The following is a 14,034-nucleotide window of genomic DNA, read 5'->3' as shown; positions in this document are numbered from 1 at the left end:
TATAAAATGGAAAATTTCTTCCTGGACTCAATTTTCCAAGTTAAAAGCCATTTTAGGACTTGATATCAGCTGATTATATTAAGACTTTTCCTTCAGAGAGAATAGGTGGGTCAAGTAGATAGAAATGACTAGAATGAATGATGAATCCACAATTGTAAAAATTGACATGTGAACCTATCACCCCTATATTTCTCTTCTCTAATCTACAAAAATATTAGTGCATTGAATGGTATATGAGATCTGCTTCGATTCTATTGGTGCATTAGTCAAAAGTCCCAAATTCTTTTGTAGGAATATTAAAATTGTATGATCCATAAACTTTGGGTCATCCAATGTCATAGTAGATCTGAATAAAGCCAAACGCCTTAGCAAAATAATGTATTTAGCAGTTTGTTATTTCCCCTAGAGTCAAACCAAAATTAGAATCCAAAATTGTCAGTTAGCTGGAACCACATGTATCTTCAAAACAGTCTTATATGAGTAGCATATATGCTACTGGTAAACCTCAGATTTATTTTAAGTTGAATATGATTATATCTCTGAAAACCGAAATTTCAAAATTAGCTTGCAAAATCTACAGGGTATTCTTTACCTTGAGCTTTGTGAAAGGAAGAATGAGAATGAGAAAAGAAGAAAGGGACTTCAATCCCTTAGTGAAATGACTAGATCAAAACTACCCAAATGAGACCACACAGTGTTCCTCCCTTAGAGAATACAAATATATGTCTTCATGAACATTAACAAGCATCATTTGATTGTGACTAAAACTTACTCTTTTGTATTATAGAGAAATTGCTAAAGAATTTGGGTTTCCAAATAAACACTTAAGACAATACTGCATTAATTATTCACGAGAATTCACTTAAACTACTATAGAAGCCCCATATGTAGTCATATAAAAAGTAACAACAAAAAAAAGAATACTGGACTAAGACAAATAATACTAGTAATAATAGTGATAACAATAGTCAACATTTAAAAACATTTCACATGTACAAAATTGTTTAGATATTCATCTCTTGATAATACATCTAAGTTGGAAAAATGGGATCTAATATCAACTTTGCCACTTAATTGCATAACTGTTGATGAATGACTTAAATTTTATGAGCCTCATTTTCCTTACTTGTAAAACTGTAATAAGAGCTACTCTCCCTATTGCATAGGATTGTTGTAAAGATTAAATGAGATAGTATGTATTAAACCTCAGTCATGGATACTGGTTTATCATTACTATCAGTTAAAAGTTAGGAATTTCGGAGGGAATCAAGGATATGGGAATGGATGAGAAGAGTTAGACAAGTATATAATAAAAAAAATTAGCACCTTCTTCCCTAGCAAATAACTTGTTCTGTAACCATTATGGACTCATGAGCAGAAAGAAAACATTTGCTAGACTCTTTCTTATAGGATCTTATAAGACATAGGATCATGTTTTATAGGACATTGATAAGACATGATTAATGTCTTAATTATAAGACATTAAACTTATGACTGGGCTGTGACAATTAAAGTGTATGTTATGTTCTAAAGAGAGAAAGACTGTGATTGCTACTATTCATCAAGGAACCATACTAAGAGTAAATCCTTCAACTTAGAAGAAGGGGAGCAGACAATAGTCAGAGGAGAGATTGTGCACATGATAGAAGATATATTGGTGAATTTTTAAAGAGAAAAAATAGGAATAATAATATCCTGTGAGTGCACTTTAAATTCAGAAAATCGGTAATGAATTCCTGACAGAAAATATAAAATATACATTACAGGAGATTCTAATTGTGTCACGGACCATTCTAGGTGGACATTGGCTGGAATTTTTTGTTCATCCATTACTAGAAAAGTTCTAGAATGGCTTATTAAATGGATTGTCACTAGTAAAGAAAGCCATAAATGACTATGAGTCATCATGAGTTTACTAAGCACAAGTTATATAAGACTAATTTAATTTCCATTTTTAAGGATTTATTGGATTGGTATATCAGGAAAATGTTAAGGATATAAATAATCTAGACTTCTCAGATACATTTTAAATTTTTATGATATCATTGTGATGAAGATAGAGAAAAAAACATAATTAAGTGAATGCAAAAGAGGTTTAATTTCTGTGGAAATTCTGTGGAATTTTATCATGCTATAGGGTTCTGTTCTCTTTGTATGCTTACAGCAGAATTTATAATAACTACTTTCAAAATGTCTGTCGATTGAATTGGAATGAATTGAATGGCATTACATGGTTCTATATTGTAAAACTAGAAATAATATTTGTTGTTATAAGGAGGCAGATTTCAATTAAGGAAGAATCTTAGTGATTAGTTTTATTCCTAGTGGAACAGAGGTCTCATAAGGTAATGATTTCAGCATCAAGATCCCACTGAAATTGCCTTGCTGAGGATTCCTAGATTGGGAGTTATGTTGTTATCTTGTACAGTCTTTACACGGTGATAATTTTCTGACTATGAGATTTAAAGTGCTACTCAAATGTTATTAACAGCTGAGAGGACTCTTGACCAAGGCAATTTATATATTTTTTCTTTTGTAATCATTTCTGCAGTTAACAATCTTACAAAATTGCCAAGAGCACTGAAAGATAAAGAGACTTGGTATGTTCTATAAAAGTAGGATGTATCAGAAAAAGAATTTGAATCCAGTTCTTCTTGGTGTTGAGTTCTCATGTTTATCCACTATGGCTCAATGACTCTCAGTAATGTTATTGATTTTCATAGATGACCTTGAACACATATTAGAAAAATCAAATAAAAACAACTTTTTGGTGGGATCCTTCTTTCTTGAGATATGGATTTTATCTAAACTCTCTATGGAATTATTTTTGACAATATTTGCCTTGCTGAAGAAATCAAAGTCCAGAGACACTCTGGGAACAAATGACATAATTATTTTGCCTAATGGAAAAACATCTATTTTTCTGTCAGCATCAAATTAGTGTTACGTTAAAGGCAAAAGCCTTAATATATTAAGTATTTGAAATGTGTTGGTTGGCTATGTAAATCTTTTGGAAGGAAGGCACGGATATTTTCAATTAGTCCAGTCATTCACTTTACCGATTAGCAACCTGTATTGACTTAATTCAGGTCTTTACTATAAGCTCTCAGCCTCTAAGTCATTGAGATTCAAGGTAACAAAATTTTACTCTTATTTAAATTTAAGACAAATCTGTTGGCTCTGGGTTTGTTTATTTATCTATGTATTTATTTTTGGAGAGTGGGAATATTTGGAGCAAAGGCAGGTCGAGTCAGAAAGAAAAAAAACCTTATTGTATGACTCAGTACAATATATGACCCATAAGTGGTTATTAAATTCTACAGTAAGAATTTTACAAGAAATACAGATATTCACAAAGGATGAAACATTGTTTCTTAATGAATCTCTGCCTCGGTGACAAAAATCTACTTCAGAAGGAAATTAAACTACTTGAGGGTTTTTTTATTAAGTAATTTGTTTATTTATCACTGATTTATCCTAACAAATATGTTAGCTTGCAGAGGTTAAAATTATAATTTTACTGAACATGATCACATTATCTTCATGGTTCTCAACATTTTCTCTCTATATCATCCATCAGCAAGTGTCAATCCCATTCAATTACAAAGGTAGAAAATGTGAATAAAATGTAAAGTAGCTGAGCAAACTATTTTCATATGTGCATGCACTACATAAGTGTCTATAAAGTCTGACTTTTTATCCAAATACATATAGTAATAAAAACCTGATTGTATATCATAATTTATAAAATGTTTGCCTTATATGAAATCAGATTCATATTAAAATCTAGATTATAATCCAGATTTTGAAAGTATTAGGTATATAACCTAAGTAGGTCAAGTAGCATGTTATTTTCAGTTTCCATAACAGTAAAATGGAAAAAAATAATATATTTTTGAAAGTATGTTTTCCTATGTAGTTCAAGCTGTAAGTACGGGGGCTGACCATCAATGAAACCAATAATTTTACAATCATCAAAGCACTCAGAACGCCATAGTGTAGGATCTGAAGGGACTAGGAGATTTTTCCTGGTGTCTCCAGGTGCTTGGACATCCTCATCCAAGATTAGCTTGCCTGTACTATACATGTATCTTTTGTAAATCTATAGCAGCTCAATGAGAGATTGTTTTTCTTTTGTCTTTGTGTTTCTAGTGCTTCACAGTGCCTGGAACACAGTAAGTGATTAATAAATCCCTGTTAATTAATTAGTTATTTCTTCATACATAAATGTGAATTAATTATTTGTCATTTTAGAGGTGAGTAAATAGACACATTCTGAGCATGAAAATGTTCTCTAGACTGGTTAATCATTTCTCAGGCTGATGATTTTAGAACCTGGGTATTATGATTCAGGTGGAATCTGAATTGTACCTAATATGATCACTGACATAATCAGAAAATCAATGTAGAGAGAAACACACTGAAACTAACTGAGATGGGGCAGGTAGAAATGTATTTGTATGTGTTTAAGTGTATATATGTGATGCTTGCATTCTTCACTGGACCTATGATCTCAGTTAGCTTGCTACTTCCTCCAAAAGAATTTATATTTTAAAAAAAATTATATTTAACTCTGAAAACTCAGTATCTAAAATTTTATTCCTGTCCTTTAAATTCTTTCACTAGGTTCTATGCAACAAACTAAATGCCTTCCTCTCTTTGTTTCAATAATTTTTGGATACCAGCTTAACACCATTGCAGTTGAGTTATTTCCCCTCACCTTCAATACATGGTCAGTCTACCTCCTTTTTTTTTTTTTTTTTTTTTTTTTGATTAAATATGTCCTTGATGATTTTGTCCTTAGCAATATGTAGAACCAAATGGTAGCTATTTTCAAGCCAACAATATGTTGTTGTTATTAAGTCTTTTGAGTTGTGTGCAACTCTTGGTGGTTCCATTTGGGGTTTTCTTGGCAAAGATAGCTGACTGGTTTGCCATTTTCTTCTAGTGCATTTGACAGATGAGGAAACTGAGATTTAAAACAGGGTTAATTGACTTCCCTGGAGTCATGCTGCTGGTAATGTGTGAGGTCAGATTTGAATTCATGAAGATGTCTTCTTGAATCTAGACCTGGTATTCCATCCACTACACCCACTTGCTATTCAAAGACAATAACATAGAAAATATGCTTTTCTGCATCTCCTAATAGTTATTCATCTGCCTTGATCTTCATGAAATTCATCCTCTCTCATAGGTCATTATAATACCACCTTATGTGAAGGCAGGTTGTTAGGGACAAGCATAAAGTGTCTAATGACCATTCCTCCCTCAAACAATTCCTTCCTATCTTTTGATATGCCTGGTCTCGTCTCTCAATGGTTAGTATACTCCAACCCTATACTTTCCCTAGCTATATGCTTCATATTGCCATCTACTATAATCCTATTCACCCAATGTCTCAATCTAAGTCTGCCTCACATTTTCACTATGTACTTCATAAAGCTTGCTACATCATTAATACTTTTCCTTTCACTTGACCATTTTTCTTTCACAATCTTTTTAGCATTTGACACTCATTGAAACCTCAATCCCATCCAGTGATATTGCTTCCATTACCTCCTTTTCTAGTATTCCTTGAACTCACTAAATAGGGAAGGGAAATAAGAATATTGTTTAGTTCCCAATTCCAACTCACCAGCACTCAGAAAATCTTTCCCCTTGAAATTCACTCCTTCCAAATTTATCACCCAATGCAGAGGATAATTAGCTACTGACCCCAAGACTCTTCTCCTTCCTTCCAGAATAAGTTTGCTTCCTAATTCACAGTCTTTCCACCACAAATTTTCATTCTAGAAGACTTAAAAATACATATTTAGAATCCACTAAAAGTCCTATTTTCCTTGTCCCTCAATCTATTCAGATCCTCTCACTTTTTTTTTTCTGCACTCTACCTCAGCCACACTCAGTTTATTATAATCTTGATGTTGCCACTATCCACAAATGTTTCAACATCCTTCTCTGACTATTGCATTGTGTCATTCCCTATACCTTACCATAATATCATAGCTTATGTAAGTAGAGCTTCATTAACTCTAGGATTTCTAATTCTCATGATTTACTCAGTTCATCACCTTTGTTTTGGGTATATTCCCCTTTCTTCCTTATCTTTACCATTTTTGTGAACTTTAAACAATAGAAGATACTTTTTCGATGTTCTTTTATACTGTTGTCCTCATCTACTATGGAATTCCAACCCTATTATTCTTATCATGTGCCTTTTCCACCACATTCAAAGCTTGAAGTAGGTATGAAATCAGACAAACTAGATCCATCATGAGTGGACACTATCAGAAACAAGTTAAACTTAAGAAATAGTAGCAAACAGTGTAGCCCGATTCCCCAAAACTACTCCAACAAAGTTCTAGGAAAAAACATATCAGACGACTGACAAAAAAAAATTAGAAACACAAAAGTTATCTTTCAAAAAAGATCATACATTTGGTTCATAGGTGAGTGAACAGAACAAGAATTTTGGAGTCAGGGTGGGCCATGATAATAGGTGGGCAAATAGCAGGAAAAGAATGGGGTCCTAATGATGCTGCCAAAGAAGAGACTCTCTAATTTTTCTTGTGCAGCATAATTGTAGAGATGTGTATATAAGAACTGCACATGTTTAACATATATTGAATTATTTCATGTCTAAGGGAAAGGGTAAGGAGAGAGGGAGAAAAAAATTGGAACACAAAGTTTTGCAAGGATGAATGTTGAAAACTGTGTATTTTGAAAATAAAAAGCTAAAAACATACAACAGAAAAAAGCAAAGAAAAGATCATAATGATAATAATACTCCATTCTTCATGTCTTGGGACCATTTCTTCTTTCCTCTGCATATTGAAATCTCTGGTTTCATTTAAGACTCAAGTCGCATGCTGTTTCAGCTGAAATTCTCAGATCCCTAGTCACTTGAAACTTTCCCTCCAGTGTTACCTTTATTATGGTCATCATATATCTTGTACCTGCCTACTTATTTGCATGTTATCTCCCCTGTTGGTATATACATTCCTTGAAAACATAGAATAACTATTCTTGAGAAAAAAAATAAAGTAAAAAAATAAAAAAAGTTTTCTCTCTTTTTTTTTTATTTTTTGGCCATTTCTTTTTGTCTTCAGTATTTCACATGGTACCTGGACAAATTAGCACAATTAGTATTTAATAAATGATTGTTGATTCATTGATCTCTTGATCAGCAAAGAGTAACTTTTAATTAAATTCATCCTACCACTTCCCCCATCCAAAATAAGTTTCAGAAATTCCATATTCAGGTCCATTTAAAAAGTAACAATATCTCCAAAATGCACTAGATTTGTGACCTAATCAATATGGGAACTCCCTGCAGTTATATAAATGATGAATATTTTGTGCCACTTTCTTCCAAGTCTTCCTCTACTAAATCCTCCATAAAGCTTCACATGATATGCTGAGACCCATGTTCACATACTTAGACATTGCATAGATACTAGTAGAGGTATGGGCTCATGGACTCACCAACACTGAACTTTTGCTCTATCTTTTTTTGGTTTACCCCTTTTTTGTTTTCATTTTGAGGAAGAATGTCCACTCAAATTTCACAATTTCTTGAGTAATATCATGGAATTTTTTGCATAAAATACCAAATTACAAAAGGAAAAGATAAAGGCAAAGTCCAAAGAATACAAGCATGGAATATCAGATTTTTTTTTTCGGACAAGCAGTGCCATACTCTAACAGTTTTCATTTAACTAGAGAGGTCAGAGAAAATTGATTTTCCTAGCTTTGTCCAAGCATTACTTTTTTTTTTTTTGCAAGAGCCTAGCTTTCTCAAAGATTACTTTAATTTTTTAACCTCTAAAAGGGACATTAAAGCACCTCCTAAACTAGATATATTGTACTATCTTTGGGTCCACATGACTATTATCTCAAATAGACAACATATATTATGTTAGTTCTTTTATATACAAATGGGCAATAATTCCTGGGCTGTCATTTTAAAAAAAAAGTCATCTTTTTCAAGGAGCTTGAAAAGACTAGAAACCCAAGTGGAGTTCAAATGAAAATGATAGTTTAGCCTGTAAATCATAATGTAGAATATTGTTCTAGTAGGCCCATTGCTGCTGACAAGATAGCTCTTGCCAAAAATAGCACTTGAAACACGTTTTAGAATCAAGTACTTGTTAGCACAAAACCTATATGACTAGAGGGTATTTTTCTTAAGCTTAAAATTCCTAGCAATGAAGATAAATGTCCCATTATAGAATATTCTGTGGCATCTTTAAAATTCAAAGTGATATTACTTTCTAAAAAGATCGTTTTAATGGGTGTTTAGTGAAGTTGGACTCTCTAAATTCCCTCCAGGGGAGGCAGATGTTAACACTACACTACAGCTGCTATTTGTGCAATAAATCTTCCAAAGAACCAAGGAGTACAGGAGAAAGAGAATGTTCCATTGGCCATATCTTTTCACACCTTTTGTAAGGTATTCATAATAGCTCAGGGAGATTTGGTATTCAGTTCAATCCAATTCAATTCAATAAATGTTTATTTAAGTCTCAGTAGATAGCAATAAAGACAAAAACCAGAAATAGACCATTCCGTGAATGACTAAGATTCTGAAGGGATACAGCTGGCATGCAGGTAGCCCAGTGAATAGATAATGTTAAACTCAGAGTCAAGAACATCCGAATTCAAATTTTATTTAAATATTTACTAGTGGGAACACAAGCAAATCACTCCTCGATTCTATGAGCATCCATTTTCTCACTTCATTGTGAGAATAATGAAATAATCTATCTCATAAAATAGGAAGGATCATAAATTAGCACTGAAAACACACTGTAAATTATAAAGCACTGTACAAATGATAATTGTTGTTATTATTGTAAATAGTTGGGAACGTCAAAACACAGATTGATATTCCTCCAAATATCTTAAATTTAAAATTTCTTAATCTATTCAGTTCCCATGCTCTATTCTATCTCAGCTCCATATAGAGATAATCATAACTTTGTTCTTTCCATAACAAAGAAGTGTTCCAATTCCATGATCATGATCTCTTAATTCCTTTATCTGATCTTTTTTTTTTCATTTCTTCTCTTTGACATCAACCCTATTATACACCATGATTCTACCCTTCTACAACCCTTCTACTTCTGGATACCTTCCCAAGCTATCACCTCTAGTGTTGCTAAACTTCTCCCCTGTCCCAATGTCTATTTTTTCATTCATTAGGTTAATTCTCTAACATCTTCTTGGCTGAAATTTTATATTCTTTATTCTTTCTCACTCCTCATATCCATTCTGTACCAAGGTCTGCTGATTTTGCCTTTAAAAATTTCCACTTAAAAAATTTTCCATTTATTTGTTCTTGCATCTGATAGTGATACCACTCTAGTATAAGGCCTTTATTACTTCAAGTCTGGAATATTTCAATAGCCTATTGGTTGGTCTTCCTACCAAAGTCTCTCTCCATCATAATCCATCCTTCACATAATATCCCTCACTACCCACTCTTTTACTCCATTCATTCAGGATAATGGGATTCTTCTAGCCAAAACCAACATCTCTTCATTTAAAAAATAATAATTTTAAGAATCATCTGTAATTGGTATCTCTACTCTTACTCCCTTCTAAATTTTCTACAAGTTAATTTCCACCCTTAATATTTAATTAAAACTTCTCTCACCAAAGTTACCAATAATTTCATAAATTTTAGATGTAATAACTTTTTTCTCAAAATTCACCATTTTCAACATCTTTGCATCATTTAACAAGCTAAACATGATTTTCCTGTATTCTTTCTCTTTAACATGTTTTCATGACATTGCTCACTTGGTTCTTAACCTATCTGACAGCCTTCTTCGTTTCAATCTCCATTGATCTATCTTTCTGCCATGCTATTAACAGTGTGTGCACCAAAAAGTTCTATCTTGGAAGTTCTCTTTTCCACCATATTCTCTCAACTGGTAACCTCCTTGACTTTAATTAATTCAAAATATATCCTATTCAATATTCAAGGTGATATATGTACCCCTAGTTATAATGCTTACTTAAAGCCACAGATTTCCCATTGCCTTTTAGTCATTTTGAGTTGGATGTCTTGTGTCACAAATGAAACTTGTCCAAAACAGAACACAATATATTTTTCTTTAACTTTACCTCTTCTCCAAACTTAACTGTTTCTGTATTCTGAAATCCCATTTCTCTACTTACCCTGATTCACAACTTTTGTGTCATCCTCAACTTTTCATATTCACTTTTCATATTCATATTCTCTAAGTTCAGTATGATTGATTTAATCTTACTACAAATAATGGTTTCCCAGTGATATAATAATGGGTTTATACTCAGTGTAGAGCATATAATTGGGGAGGGAGAGACAGATTCATTCCATTGGCCACCTTTGTGGTGGCTGGAGGCTAAAGTAAAAACCCTTGGATTCAGACTCACTTCATCTCACACCACCATGGTGGCCTATCCTCCTGCATTTTCTCCACTGAAACCAAGTCCCCTCTGAAGGCCACAAGAAAGTTAGCTGAGCACCAGGCAAGGAGACAATAAAGACTTTTATACCTGGCTATTCTTGTGGTGATTACTCTACTGAAAAAGAAGGCTGCCCCAGAGACCTCCAGAAAACCAAATGAAAACATTACATTCACTTCCATACATATCTGAGAAGTCAAAACATGCTGTTTTTATTCTCACAAAATTCATCTTTATCCATTTATTTCTACTCAATCAGCCACCAGCAAACATCAAGTTATCATTGTCTCTTGTCTGAACTATTAAATATATATTCCGGATGTGTATATGTGGCTCAAGTCTCTCCCCACTTCAACATATCTTCTGTATCATTGCCAAAGTGAGTTTTCTGAAGTACAAATCTGACTTTGTCACTTCCCAAGAAAATAAAAAAGAAAAGAGCAAACAAATGTGTCCAATGGCTCTCTACTCCTCTTATACATTTCTCCATTTTAGTATTTAAAACTCTTCTATACTTAATCCCTCCCTATTTTCCAGTCTTCTTCTACCTCACACCCCATAAGAAATTTCATGACCTTCATGAATGAGGGATGGTGGATCAATGGTTGAAAAGATGGCTAGAAGGGCCAGGAGATCATTATATACTTCAACAACAATACTATATGATGATCAATTCTGATGGACCTGGCCATCCTTAGCAAGGAGATGAACCAAATCAGTTCCAATGGAGCAGTAATGAACTGAACCAACTATACCCAGTGAAAGAACTCTGGGAGACGACCAAAAGCCATTACATTGAATTCCCAATCCCTATATTCTTGCCTGCCTGCATTTTCCATGATGAGGCTTTTTTTTTATCTTGTTCAATGAGACTTAATTCTCCAAAGACTAACTAAGTATCTATTCTAGGAAAATACTATGACTTTGTTATGGTAGGTACACATGAGGTTTTAAAAAATCTGAAACAGTTTCTGGCTTTAAGAATATCAGTTCTTGATCAAAAAGCTAATATAATGCCTATAATGACACATGTCAAGTTTAAGAGGCAAGATGGAGGCAAAATGGTGAAGTAAAGGTAGGAACTCACTTTATCTCTTACCAAAACTCTTCCAAATAGCTTTAATTAATGACTCTAAACAACTTTTAGGGCAGCAGAAGCCACAAAAAACAGAATGAAAAAAAAAAATTCAGCCCACACATTATAGAAGGTTGATAAGGAAGATCTGCTGCATAAGAATGAAAATGGAATACAATCCAGCATAGGTCAGGCAACATAGACTAGGCCTCAGAAAATCAAGAACAGATATTGGAAGCCATTGAATCAGCAACATCAATGGTGATTTCCAGACTTCTCAGCCAAAAGGTCAACAGCAAAGACCAATGGCATTGGAGTGAAAGGGAAGCACAATCCAGCATAGATTGCATCAGCACAACCCCAACCCCAACAAGGAATAGTCACTGAATCAGTAGCAGCAGTAGCTGTTTTTAGCGCTTTCAATCCACAAATGGTAAGAGGGTCAAATAACTCGTAAGAAGAGGATGACAGAGGTTTTTTGTTATCATTGAGGCTGGGCTCTGTTGTTTTTCCTATATTTAGAAACACTTCTGGGTCGCAGAAGGTGAAAGGAGCATTAGCAGACGAGAGCTTGCAGCCACAATGGAGCAGAGACCCTTTTCATGGTTCCAGGACAGAAAAAAGTATTTGTGGTCACTCACAGAACAGAACACAGGCCAACATACCACAATGGAAAAATAGAAAACATACAGCTGTGTATAAATATTTCTGATAACAGCTGCACAAAATCCTTGCTAGGGACATTCCACCCTCCACCTTTCAAACAGTCCTACGTTAAGAAAGAGTTCAAAGTCAAGCAATAGGCTGAGGAAATGAGCAAAAAAACAGAAAAAAAAAATTCTGATCAAAGAAAGTCACTATGGTAATAAGGAAAATCAAAACACACACTCAGGAGAAGATAACAAAATTAAAACTCCTACATCCAAAGCATCCAAGAAAAATATAAATTGGTCTCAGGTTATGAAAGAGCTCAAAAAGACTTTTAAAAATCAAGTAAGAGAGTCAAAGGAAAATTTGGGAAGAGAAATGAGACTGACTTAAGAAAATCGTAAAAACAAATCAACAGCTTGGTGAAGACTGAAAAAACACTGAAGAAAATAGCACCTTAAAAATGGATTAAGCCAAATGGTAAAGGAAGTACAAAAGGCCAATGAGAAGAATGTCTTCAGAAGCAGAACTGACCAAATGGAAAGTGAACCCAAAAAAATTCACTGAAGAATGATTCCTTTAAAATTAAAATTGAGCAAATGGAAGCTAGTGACATTATAAGAATTCAAGGAAAATAAAAACACCACCAAAAGAATGAAAAATTGTGAAATATCTCATTGGAAACATAATTGATCTGGCAAAAAGAACCTGGAGAAATGATTTTCAAATTATTGACCTACTTAAATGCCATAATTAAAAAAAAAAGATCCTGGGCATCATATTTCAAGGAATTATCAGGGAAAACTTCCCTGATATTCTAAAACCAGAAGGTAAAATAAAAATTTAAAGAATCTACTCTTGATGTCCTGAAAGAGATTCTAAAATATTCCAGAGCTCACAGGGCAAGGAGAAAATATTGCAATGAGCCACAAAAGAGGGGAAATATTGCAATGAGCCACAAAGAAACAATTTAAGCATCGTGGAGTCAGTCAAGATAACACAAGAATAAGCAGCTTTTACATTAAAGGATCAGAGGACTTGGGATCAGAAACGCAAAGGAGCTAGGATTATGACCAAGAATCACTTACCCAGCAAAACTGGTCCTTCAGAGGAAAGCAGGCATTCAATGAAATGGAGGTATTTCAAGCGTTCCTGTTGCAAAGACCAGAGTTGAATAGACAATTTGACTTTCATATACAAGAATCAAGAAAAATATAAACAAGTAAACCAGTAAGGAAAATTGTAAGGGATTTAATAAGGTTAAACTCTTTTATATTCCCATGGGAAACTGATAATTTTTACTTCATAAGAATTTTCTCATTATTAGGACAATTAGAAGGAATAAATACAGACAGAGGACACAGGTGTGAGGTGAATATGAAGGAATAAAACAAAAAAAAAATAAGAAGTGAGAGAGGAACATACTAGGAGAAAGTGAAAAGGGGAGGTGGAATGAAGTAAATTGTATCAAATAAAAGAAGCAAGAAAAAGCTTTTACAAAAGAGGGGAGGAGAAGAAAGAGGAGGGGGAGTAAAAAATAAAACATCACCAAAAGAATAAAAAAAAAGACCATGTGAAATATCTCATTGGAAACTAAATTGATCTGGCAAAAAGAACTTGGAAAGATAACTTTATAATTATTGAACTACCTAAGTGTCATAATTTAAAAAAAAAAAAAGATACTGGGTACCATATTTCAAGGAATTATCAGGGAAAACTGCCCTGATATTTTAAAACAAGAAGGTAAAATAAAAATGGAAAGAATCTACTGTTCACATCCTGAAAGAGATTCTAAAATAAAAATCCCCAGGAATGTTATACAAAATTCCAGAGCTCACAGGGCAAGGAGAAAATAT

This window comes from Sarcophilus harrisii, chromosome 3 (assembly GCF_902635505.1).
Source record: "Sarcophilus harrisii chromosome 3, mSarHar1.11, whole genome shotgun sequence".
NCBI classification, from domain to species: domain Eukaryota; kingdom Metazoa; phylum Chordata; class Mammalia; order Dasyuromorphia; family Dasyuridae; genus Sarcophilus; species Sarcophilus harrisii.
This window is presented reverse-complemented; position numbering follows the sequence as displayed.